At 26.8% G+C, this 9,327-nt stretch overlaps 2 long non-coding RNA genes and 1 pseudogene across 3 annotated transcripts; 1 reads left to right on the top strand and 2 right to left on the bottom strand.

Annotated features, from left to right (window-relative positions):
* Window positions 1–221: 221 nt before the first annotated feature.
* Window positions 222–2,195, bottom strand: LOC145970446 (uncharacterized). The gene is made up of 4 exons (XR_014438481.1): window positions 2,069–2,195; window positions 1,698–1,874; window positions 1,366–1,520; window positions 222–946 (listed from the first exon to the last, which is right to left on the bottom strand). It is a non-coding gene; the product is annotated as an uncharacterized LOC145970446 (long non-coding RNA).
* A 1,643-nt stretch (window positions 2,196–3,838) lies between these two features.
* Window positions 3,839–6,797, top strand: LOC145970383 (uncharacterized; annotated as a pseudogene). The gene is made up of 8 exons (XR_014438416.1): window positions 3,839–3,953; window positions 4,092–4,221; window positions 4,304–4,526; window positions 4,861–5,322; window positions 5,401–5,622; window positions 5,869–6,028; window positions 6,150–6,249; window positions 6,544–6,797. The product of XR_014438416.1 is annotated as an uncharacterized LOC145970383 (transcript).
* Window positions 6,798–7,370: 573 nt separating this feature from the next.
* Window positions 7,371–8,618, bottom strand: LOC145970449 (uncharacterized). The gene is made up of 3 exons (XR_014438485.1): window positions 8,474–8,618; window positions 7,780–8,125; window positions 7,371–7,699 (listed from the first exon to the last, which is right to left on the bottom strand). It is a non-coding gene; the product is annotated as an uncharacterized LOC145970449 (long non-coding RNA).
* Window positions 8,619–9,327: the final 709 nt, after the last annotated feature.

Genomic DNA, 9,327 nt, shown 5'->3' with positions numbered 1-9,327 from the left:
CTATAGATTAACTTATATTTTCTATATTTTATATATAAATATAAATGATATATGTTACCGTAAACACCCCATATCCGTTTTTCCATATACTTACTAGTAAAAATATGCAAATTTTGACTACTAAGTATACGGAAAAACAGATTTCGAGTGTTTACGGTACATATATATATAATCCATTTATATTTATACTATAAATGGATTATTGGTGTAAAATATTAACATTTTGTTCACATATAAAATCTTTTTATTCAAATTTCTTAAATATATGTTATAATTGCACATATATTATTTGAACATATAATTGCACTTTTATATTTTTTTATATAAACATTTTACTTATTATTATTTATTATAAAATTTTATTCTTTTATATATTTATAATATACTTTATATATATGAAACACTTTAACACATACTATTAAACATTTACATAAACATGACATTTTTATAGTTTATATGTTTAGCTATATCATATATATATTTAAACTCTAAAAATCTCGTCGGTGCGGACTCTGTCATTTAAAAATTGACAGTCCCAGCACCCACCGGCGAGATTTTCATAGACTTCTTCTTAATGAATATAAAAGAGTTTACATACATTATAACATTCACTAAAAAAATTTTAGTACTGATAAAACAAAAGAAAACTTAGGACAAAATTGTGTGTGTGAGTTTTGAAAAATGAATAAATCTAAAGAATAGCTACTTAAAATAAAGGACGGATAATCACCGTAATTATAAACGTTGTCAACAATAACTCAAAACAAATTATAAATTATAAAGATTCAAGAAAAGACTGAAGAAAAATTCAACGAAGTACTATTTTAGTCCTTTTCACTATTCAATGTTTGTCTCTGCATACGCTCTTTGGCATGAGCCAACCATATTTTTATTGGAGCTGAAATCTGTTCGTCTATAGCATTGATGTGCAATTTTCTTACTGCACCTGGAAAAGTTTTTAAAATTGTTTATGAATTATTGATAAATAAAATTTCTTTAATTTTTTTAAAATTTCAAGTTAAATATTGAAAAAAAAATTTCGACCTCATTTCTACAATATATGTATACAGATGAGCGTTTAAAACTATAAACATATAAAACAATTGGAACATTTCTAAGTAATTTAATAAATAAATTTTAGTTATTTTTAAATTCATTTTGCCTCTAACATTAGCATTAATTAGTACTTTCCAGTTAAATTATATATACATAATTATATATTTGATACGTAAACATTTTTGTAAAATATAAAATAATTTAGTGTAGTAGTGAATTTAAATAAGACTTTAGTAATTTTAAATCGTTTTACAAGTAATTGCAATAACAGCTAGTTTACTTACACTAAAAAATATCATTAAATCTTACTTGATTTGTTGTGATTTGTTGAGTCCGCAGTTTATATTTCCTTGTTTTAAATATATATTGTAAATATCCCACGTATATATATGTATATAATTTTTCTCATTTCCCAGAAAGTATTAGATCACGAAGTTGATAATAATGTTCTTTTTGTGCAAACGCTGTAACATATAATAATAATTTCACATAAGAATACATTTAATATCTAACATATATTTAATAAGCTCTATGTTGTTACTGCAATTAACTTTTAAAATCATTTTAAAAATTAATTGCAGTAATAACTTAGCTCTTACTTAATCGCACACTATATAATTAAAATATGTTATAAAACTCACTTGATTTTTGCGAATCCAGAGTTTTACTTTTATTTTTTACATATCCCATCTATATATATATATATATATGTGTGTATGCGGAAATACTTTTTCTTTAGAAAGATTCTGCAGAGATCACAAAATGATAATTGATATAATATACGACAATTGATAATGACGTCCTTTTTTGTGCAAATGCTGTAACATAATAATAAGAATTTCACATAAAAATACATATTTTTGATACATTATAATATTCGATTGTGAGGTTATAATTTGCATTAATGAGGTTAATTTGTGTGTTTATAATTATGAAGTATTAATAAATCATTGAATAGCTTTTATAAAATACCCTTTTTACGTTTAATTTATTTGAAAATAAAAAGGATTACCTGCGATTAATCACAATCGTAATATAATTGCACCAGATTGCACATAGCACTTGCACGTGGTCAGTGAAGAAGAAGAAGGAAAAGACAAATGACAGCAATAGCGGAAATTACGTATCCAAAATGGCATACATATCCGGTCATAAGTAAAAATGCGCGTAATTCAATAGTATATTATGAATATACGAAAAATAATATACTATAAGAGATATTAAAAGTACATTCTGAGAATATACGAGAATATACGAAAAATAATATACTACACAAGATGTTCTGATAATATCCTGTGAATATACGAAAAATAATATACTACACAAGATATTATAGAGATGTTCTCAGTATATAACGTACAGTACGTACATTCACAGAATGAATATAGAATATTCGTACGATATCATGTGCTGTGTGGGACTCCTTCCCATACGGCACCTTTTATTGCAATTATATATTAAATACGTAATAATATTGCATTTACATTACATTTTATTATATATGAAATATAACGTGTTAAATACGGAATTAATTCAATATGTTTGATGTATCCAAGTGAAAATACATATGTAATACATAGCAGGTATACTACGCATATTATATAAATATTTATGTATCAAACACGTAGTTGATACATATTGGACAAAATGTAATAATATATCATAAGATGGTGCATCGTAGTAGCATCGTTAACCTGCAAAAACCTGATAAACGTAAAGTCGGGCACGTTTCTGCGTAATCGTAATCACGGTGATCAGATATTAAAGTATAAGTGTTGATTATATATGTGAAAAATAATTTAGTGAGTCAAAGGTAAGTTTTTTATATTTTGTAATGATTAGAATTTCCATACGGTTGTAACTGTACAATATTAATGCGTATTTGATTATGATTGTGTTATTTTTCTAGGTTACATATAATAAATAATTTTGTATATAATGGATAAAAAAATAAGTAACCGTGATATTTCTTCGCGGCACAAGAGACGATTAGCACAAAAAGAGACGGAAATAGATTATTTCTTGCTAGAATCATCAAGCAGTGGTGTGACAGATTTTGGACCATTGGGCGAATGCATAAAAAAATGTCGAATTGAAAATGATCAATCATCATCAGTTTCAACATCATCTTCTCCTAGTAATGATCAATTGCCAAACTTTAGTGACAATAATAATGAAGAAGAATATTCGGATGAAGTACATAACACAGAAGTAATCACAGACGACGAAGATTTTATTGATATTGAAGAACGAGAAGAAATGCAACCTTTATCATTAGACTCTGACGATTCGAGTGACAATGCAGGTGATAATATGAACATTGATGATAAAAGTATGGATAATGAATTGTTGTGCAATCTTCGAAATTGGTCTTTTGAGTATAAAATTAGACATAATGCAATTAATGCTCTTATGGAAATTCTGAGGCATGCTCTACATTCACAATTCAAAACTTTACCAAAGAATGCAAGAGTGCTTCTAAAAACACCTAAGCAACCTGCTGAAATAGTTGCATTAGCTGGAGGATCGTATTATCTATACGCTGCATTGTTCATAGTGAAAAGAAATTATTTTTTATTTTCTATTTTTCCATCGTAACATGATTGACAACATTCTGGTTTTAATAAATCAATATTTCGTTAGTTGGTTATCGACTTATCGATCGACTCACGATTATAATTAACTTTGTTGCTTTCATCCGACTAACGTGCAATTTACGTGTGCTGGTTTGCATGCTATTTGTCTACATTACTCATCAAGTGGCAATAAAGGAAAAAGTTATATATAAACGTAATCAAGAAAATTTGCATTTGTGACTATTCGACACGATACTTGTCCATATTCATTCACATTCGTCTGTGCATTCGTCTCATCAACACTCGAGATTTTGTAGAAAGGTATATTTAAAATATAACACATCTAAATAACTTCAAAATTTAATTAAAATTAACTAAACTTTATGTATATGTAATATTGCATGTCACTATTTTTAATAAAACTAATTGTATATAATAAATTGTGATTAATTTTTGCAGGTTATATGTTCTCTGTTTTAAACATTTTACACCGTGGTTTCCAATACTTCTAATACACTTATTGGATATGGCTGAATCGAGGTGCGAGCAATTTTCTTCCCAAAAAACAAGAAAAGAATCTTCCTTACAGGTAATATATAGAAATGCACATGACTGTAATATATTTATTGTCAATAAATTAATTCATTATTATACATATTTTTTGTTGGTAGTTTCCAGAAAACTTCTATGTAGTTCAATTCCATGACGGGCTAGCACTAGTCCCTAATAACTGGTTGCAAGAATCTATTAAAAAGCAACAGGTTTGCTTCTATCCAAATTATGATGTGAAAAAGAGGCTGAATAAGGCTATACGGAATAAAGAACTACCGGATTTAAAAAATGTAAAAGCTGGCTGGGCAATGTATGATGTTCTACGCATTTTTGCTTCAGCAGGTATATTTACAATTATTTATTAAAACTCGTTTATCTTTGTGTTAAAAAAATTCTTTTTTTTTTCTTGGCAATATTGATCCAATAAATAAAATTAAAGTAATGTAAACAAGAGTCTATATTAATGATATGTAATAAATGAAATTAAAAGTTACTTTTGTTGACTTTATTGGATCGATTCATTGAACTGCTATTGCATAAAAGAAAGAATTAATTCCATTTGAAAACTTAAATATTTTCTTAATATCAAGCTATCGACATATAATTCACACTACTCTTAATTGTCTATGTTTTGTATTTATAATTGTCAATATATAATTGTCATTGTTATATTCAGATACTTTTGAACGAGGCCAAGAAAAGTTAAGGATGGCCGAAAATATATCCGACATAAATACTGAAGATGAAGAAAGTATTAAACAAACACGTCATGACAGAGCTACTGCAAAAAATTTTACATCATCTGATGATGAATCTTCTGGTACAGAAGTGGATCTACTGTCTCCTTTACCAGATCCGAAGGAATTTTCTGGATCACAACAATTGTTTCATTCGGAAAAGTCTGCACAGATTTTGGCAACCTTTGAAAATCCAATCATTGCATCCGAAAAAGTCAAAATGGTTCAAATTGAAAAGAAAAAGCAGATTATTCATCAACAAGAAACTGAAATGATCACTAAACATAAGAAAAAAGAGATAGAAAATAAAAATCAAGATTTTAACGATGAAGATAATGTTCATTTCATTGATGAATATGAAGAGTTAACAAATAAAAATAATGAAGATCAATCTCAAAAAGGTAAAAAGGATTAAATTTATGGTAATGACTTTTAAATACAATATTTTAAAATATAATTCATGATATTTTAATTTTTAGTATTGAAAGAAATTTTAAAAAAAAGTTAATCGCATCCTGGTTGAAGTAACATACATTGATAAAAGGCTCAATAGATTGGAGAATAAAATAACAGACCAAACCATTAGAAATCAAGAAAATAATATAAATGAAGAAGCTTTTACATTCAACACTATTTCATCGATTAATGAGCTGCAACTTTTTGAAGAAAATTTAAAAAATGAAGAGTTTTTCGTGAAAATGGTAAATGTCCATTTTTACTTTTAATAATTATAATTATTAATAATACTTTATATTTATAATTTATATTATTTATAATTATTAAATAATTATGTGAATGATTATATATAGTCGTTTGATATATATATATATATATATATATATATATATATATATATATATATATACCATTCTGTATATTTTTCATATTTACATATTTACAAATTTCATTTTTTATTTTAATAATTTACATATTTCAAATTATTTTAGAGAGACTTTTTGAAATTGAAAGGCGGGACAAATTTACAAGATATGATAAAAAACATTTTCAAAACATTAATAAAGGATGACATATTAATGTCATACAGTTGGAAAGGAGCTCGAGGAAAAACTACATTTCGCAATTTTAAAATCGTTAATTTAATTATAGGTAAGACTTCAAGTATACGTCGTTATAGTTGTTTTTTGAAATTAACAATTGTTATGATGATAATGTTTATAGTATTATATGTACAGTATTATAAATTGATATACTATATATGTATTTGTAGCTGTTGTTCGATTACATGATACCAATTCAACCGAAGAAATAATAACAAAACTCATGAACAATTGGATTGTTCAAGCTCCTGGACGTGTTCGCAGAATTGCGTAAGTATTATATTTATTTTTGTAAATATTAATATTTATTATAAAAATCGAATATTAATTGAGGTGCTTTTTTAAATGTAATTTGTCTCTAATAATCCTTTATAACATTCATTGTATTCATTATTCATTGTTTTTTTATTCAAAATAATATTCAAACAAATATTAAAAGATTTGAAAGATTCCTTGTAATTATATGTATATTTTATAGAAACGCCTTTCTTTTTTGTCTTTATTATATTTCTATATTTAACAACAATATTACATATTAAACATTAAATTTATTGATTGTTTCAGAGACAAAGAAAAAAACCGAACTGATCAAACTGATCAACATCAAGAGTGATGAAGTGATATTAAAATAACTACTATATATACTGATATATATATAGACTGATATGATGTGATATTAAGATAACTACTATATACTGCATGATATTATATATGGATATATAGACTGATATGTGATATTAAAATAACTACTATATACTGATATTATATACTGATATATAGACTGATATGATATGTGATATTAAAATACTATTATAACTAAAATATAGTGTCAAAAATGTTATAGAAAAATATATATATATTTTATAAAAATATATTATATATTAAATATATAATATTAAAAATAAATAAGTTAATAAGAAAATAATTAAAAAAAGTTTATATCTTATTTAGTTTTAAAAATAAATTTTTTCCAGCAAGCGACACAGACAGTGTTACACAGAATCATTCTATCTTTGTTCATTGGTATTGAAAAAAGATAGAATAATACTCTGTGTAATATTATGTTTGTATCGCTTGCTGGAAAACGCTCTGGGTATCAATTGTGTAACTTTTTCTAAAGCGAAAACGTGAAAAGTGAAAAATTTCCGCCAATCACGCATTGATTTTAAAATGAAATCGATGTGTGATTGGAAGAAATTCTTCACTTTTCACGTTTTCACTTTAGAAAAAGTTACACAATCGATACCCTGTATGTGAATATGAATAAATAACCTATATGATACATTTTAGGCGCGTATTTGCAATATTACAGATACGTATGAAATATATAATTTACGTATTTTATACGTATCGAATATATATAATCATATGTATCTGATATGTAACGTAAATTACGTATCCATAGCGCGGACATTTATCGGTATTAAATATGTATTTAATAGATAATTTATATGTATTGCTATATATCTGCTATATAGCAACATTTCAAATTTTATCTATCTGCTATGTATCTGAAATCTAAAATGCCGTACGGGTTCATATTGCCAAAAAAGATGCATCTCCTTAAGAGACCAATACAGTAGAGAGAAAAGGAAAGCTGAAATTGAATGTAAAAGTGGAAGTGTTGCGGCTAACTTCTTTTACCACTTCTCTTACAGTAGATTCCCCAATTCGAAATGCCAAAGCTATGAAACATGGTAGGTCACCTGTCGCAAGATATCTAAAAAAATATAATAATTATAATACACTTATATTAACTATCTAGATATTTAGGCATGAAATATGTACTTCAATAAATACCTTAAAGTTATTAAAAGTCGTAACTCTGGAATTAAAGCACGAGAACTTTTTTTTACCAAGTATGGATTTATCATATGTAATAATTGCTGAAAATGTACCAACGTCATTCTGGTGTAGCGATAAAATAATTCAGAATCGTTTTTTATTTCTTGAAATAAATTGTTATAATCTCCATACTGAAGTCTCTTGTCATTGATCGGACTCACAAGCCATCGCCTATTTAACCACCTGATTTGCCTTTTTTTACGTATCAATAGAAAACACAAGTTTATCCAGTACATCACCAAAATATAAAATTCCTTCTTTTTCATTTTCATTAAAAAGTGCTGTTATATATAAATGTATACTGAAAAAAATAATATATAAAATTTGTTAATAATTTACTTATTTTATTGATAATAAATAAATCATAATTAATTCATAATATGATGTACATCATATTTTTAAAGATATTATTAGATTTTAAAATATTTTTCTCAATGTGCAATATATTTTGAAAAAATAAAGGAAAATACTGGTTAACCTAAAAATAGTTACTATTTCGACTATTTAGTAAAATAAAATGAAGACAATAAATCATTATCTTTGTTTTTATATTGTCTGTATTATTTTTAATTTATTTTAGTATATTTACTTATAAATAAAATATTCAGAAATATGTATTTCAGTATATTTATATATTAATATTACTTACCTCGTTCATGATGCACTTTCCGCATTCACAATGGTCTTTATGACATACGGTTTTTCTCTGTCTTAGGGCCTGAGCAGAATGGCTGCCTTATAATTTTAAGACTATGTTTTATGCCTTAGGTCTTTGTCTTAAGTAACGCACAATACTGTGTGTTATGTCCCGAGTCTTATGTATACGCGAACGTTTGTAAGAAATAAACGTTCGCGTATACATAAGACTCGAGACATAACACACAGTATTGTGCGTTACCTAAGACAAAGACCTAAGGCATAAAACATAGTCTTAAAATTATAAGGCAGCCATTCTGCTCAGGTCCTTACTTTCGCGTATACATAAGACTCGAGACATAACACACAGTATTGTGCGTTACCTAAGACAAAGACTTAAGGCATAAAACATAGTCTTAAAATTATAAGGCAGCCATTCTGCTCAGGCCCTTTACGTCCACGACTACGACAGACGTAAGAGCTCACGTCTAGTTCTCTGCCATCAGCCTTAACAGATCAAATATTACTTTATATTACTTTACGTAGACCATGAAGTAAGAGAGAAGGAGATCGAACTTAATAGCGCGCGAGTAGAGAAAATGGTCCCGAAAAGTGGCACCTAATTGAGAGGGAGTCTGCTGAAAAGAATAGTTTCTCATGGATGGACGCCATTTGCAATTATTAACCTTACCCGGCCAGCCCGACTAAAGGTGAAAGCACATAAAATTGCATAGGCGCATAACCATAAGCATAAAGAAATTGATTGGTCCACAAATATATGCATAAGAAAATGAACCAATCAATTTTCTTATGCTTATGGTTATGTGCTCCTGCAATTTTATGTGCTTTCACCTTAAGACTGCGTTC

This window comes from Camponotus vicinus, unplaced genomic scaffold (assembly GCF_025532165.1).
Source record: "Camponotus vicinus isolate PSW18456_S1 unplaced genomic scaffold, iyCamVici1.0 SCAF_4, whole genome shotgun sequence".
NCBI lineage: Eukaryota > Metazoa > Arthropoda > Insecta > Hymenoptera > Formicidae > Camponotus > Camponotus vicinus.
This window is presented reverse-complemented; position numbering and strand designations above follow the sequence as displayed.